Source organism: Crocuta crocuta, unplaced genomic scaffold (genome assembly GCF_008692635.1).
Source record: "Crocuta crocuta isolate KB4526 unplaced genomic scaffold, BGI_CrCroc_1.0 scaffold113, whole genome shotgun sequence".
NCBI lineage: Eukaryota > Metazoa > Chordata > Mammalia > Carnivora > Hyaenidae > Crocuta > Crocuta crocuta.
Window position 1 is genome coordinate 9,765,062 of NW_027530368.1, and position 3,351 is coordinate 9,768,412.

Here is a 3,351-nt window from a genome sequence, read left to right on the forward strand (position 1 = left end):
CCCTTCAAACTGTTGCTGGGAGGTGGGTCGGGCACACAAGCCTCTCCTGAAGAATCAACCAAGGCAGCAACTGGGGCCCCAGCTCGCCCCAGAATGGCCCCAGGGAGCCATTCTATCTCAGGCCACTCATCACCCTTCCTCAGCTGGTTTTCATTGTGTCTCCACAGAAAGCCCTGACCAGGATCCCAAAAGCAGTGAGGCACAAAGTCACACCACGGACAAGTCACTTATGCTCAATGGACTTGTTTTTCTCCTCTGCCATATGAGGACTTAGCAAGCTCGGCTATTCAGGTAGCCTCAGAACTGCTACACTGAGGTCCAGACCATAAAGTATCAGGTGAGGGAGTCTGATTTCTGATGTAGTTCTTTTTTTTTTTTTTTAATGTTTATTTAGTTTGGAGAGAGAGCATGAGTGAAGGAGGGGCAGAGAGAGAGGGAGACACAGAATCTGAAGCAGGTTCCAGGCTCTGAGCTGACAGTACAGAGCCCAACATGGGGCTCGAACTCCCGAACCACAAGATCAAGACCTGAGCCAAAGACCGACGCTTAACTGACTGAGCCACCCAGGCGTCTATCTGATGTAGTTCTTTTTAATTTTTTTTTAATTTACACCCAAGTTAGTTAGCATATAGTGCAACAATGATTTCAAGAATAGATTCCTTAATCCCCCTTACCCACTTAACCCCCCCCCCCCCACCCTCTGATGTGGTTCTAACAGCAACTGTTTGTTGACCTCTCATTACATTCCAGGCACTATGCTAAGTGCCATACGGACAATCTTTTGCTTAATCCTTACAATCATCTTGCAAAGATTTTTGCAGCCACATTTTACAGAAGAAAACTGAGGCTCAGATTTGTCAAAACTTATGCAGGGAGATCACAGAACTGGCAAGCAGCAAGATTTGAACCCCAATCTGTTTGTCCTAATGCTGTTTTCCTTTGCATAGTATTTCTTTATTTTTAAAAGTTTGTTTGTTTGTTCATTTAGAGAGAGGGGCAAAGACAGAGGGAGACAGAGAACCCCAAGCAGGCTCCACACTGTCAGTGCAGAGCCTGATGAGAGGCTCAAACTCACAAACAATGAGATCATGATTTGAGTCAAAACCAAGAGTTGGACACTCAGCTGACTGAGCCACCCAGGTACCCCTCTTTTTTATTAACTTAAAAAAATTCCGATATAGTTAACATACAGTGTTAGAGTAGTTTCAGGCGTACAATGTAGTGATTCAATAATTCTATATGTTTCTCAGTTTTCATCATGATAAGTGTACTCTTAACCCCCTTCACCTGTTTCACCCATCCCCCACCCAGCTTCCCTCTGGTAACCACCAGTTTGTTCTCTAGAGTTAAGAGTCTGTTTTGTGTTCTCTCTCTCCCCCTCACTCCCTTTCTCTCTCTGTTTGTCTCATTCCCTTGCTCATTTGTTTTGTTTCTTAAATTCTATGTATGAGCAAAATCATATGGTTGTCTTTCTCTGGTTTATTTCACTCAGTATTATACTCTCTAGCTCTATCCATGTTGTTGCAAATGACAGGATTTCATTTTTTATAATGGCTGAATAATATTCCAGTGTGTGTGTGTGTGTGTGTGTGTGTGTCTTGATGGATACTTAGGCTGCATCCATAATTTGACTTATTGTAAATAGTGCTGCAATAAACATAGGAATGCATGTATCCCTTTGAATTAGTGTTTTTGTATTTTGGGGGTAAATACCCAGCAGTGTGATTACTGGATCATAGGGTAGTTCCATTTTTAACTATTTTAAAAATGTTTGTTTATTTTTGAGAGACAGAGAGAAACAGAGCGTGAGTAGGGGAGGGGCAGAGAGAGAGGGAGACACAGTATGTGAAGCAGGCTCCAGGCTTTGAGCTGCTAGCACAGAGCCCAATATGGGGCTCAAATTCACAAACCACGAGATCATGACTTGAGCTGAAGTTGAAGGCTTAGCCAACTGAGCCACCCAGGTGCCCCCATTTTTAACTTTTTGAGGCAACTCCATACTGTTTTCCACAGAGGCTGCACCAGTTTGCACTCCCACCAATAGTACACAACAATTCCTATTTCTCCACTTCCTCACCAAAACTTGCTATTTCCTGTGTTATTTTTAGCCATTTTGACTGGAGTGAGGTGATATCTCATTGTAGTTTTGATTTGCATTTCCCTGATAATGAGTAATGTTGACCATCTTTTCATGTATCTATCTGTATTTATTCTTTGGAGAAATGTCTGTTCATGTCTTCTGCCCATTTTTAAAAAGGATTATTTGTTTTTGGGTATTGAATTGTATAACCTCTTTATGTATTTTGGATACTAATTCTTTTATTGGAGATGTCATTTGCAAATATCTTCTCCAATCCAGTAGACTATCTTTTAGCTCTGTTGATTGTTTCCTTCACTGTGCTGAAGATTAATTTTGATGTAGTACTAATAGCTTGTTTTTGCTTTTGCTTCCCTTGCCTCAGGAGACATATCTAGAAAAAAGTTGCTATGGCTAATGTCAGAGAAACTACTGCCTGTGTTCTCTTCTAGCGTTTGTATAGTTTCAGATCTCACATTTAAGTCCTTTGGAATTTATTTTTATCTATGGTGTAAGAAAGTGGTCCAATTTCATTCTTTTGCATGTAGCTGTCCAGTTCTCCCAGCACCATTTGTTGAAGAGCCAATCTTTCCCCCATTGCATGTTCTATTCTCCTTTGTCAAAGATTAATTTATCATGTAAATGTGCATTTATTTCTGGGCTTTCCATACTATTCCATTGACCGATGTCCTTTGCACAGGATTTCTGAGTGGAGAGAAAGTGATTTCTCTCCAAGGTTTTGTCAAATACAAGGAAGGCACCTCAATTACAGAGCCCCACACATGACTTCAGATGACTATATCTCTGGTTGATGGCCTAATTGTAACATCACGAGAGGCCCTGAGTCAGAACCACCCAGTTAAGCTGTTCCTAAATTACGAACAATAGAAACTGTGTGAGACAATAAATGTTTACTGATGTTTTAAAGCCTCTAAATTTTGGGATAATTTGCAATGCAATAGATAACTAATACAACATCTTGACTACCGTGGATTCATCCAACAGACATTTATTTATTATTAATTGCTCACTGCTAAATGCTTGAAATGCAGTAGTGAACAAGATTAGTATGGCAGCCGCCCTGATGGAAATGATCATCTAGCCGCAGAGACGGATGTTAAACAGGCAAACAAAAGGATCAGCGAACATTGAGAAAGAGGCAACTTCTTTAAAGTTAAGTTGTTGTGGAAGTTGAAGAAGCGACATTAAACCCAAGTCTTGACAGAAAGAACCAGGAGGTTCTGGCATTTTCCTCCCTACCTGTTTTGACGTCC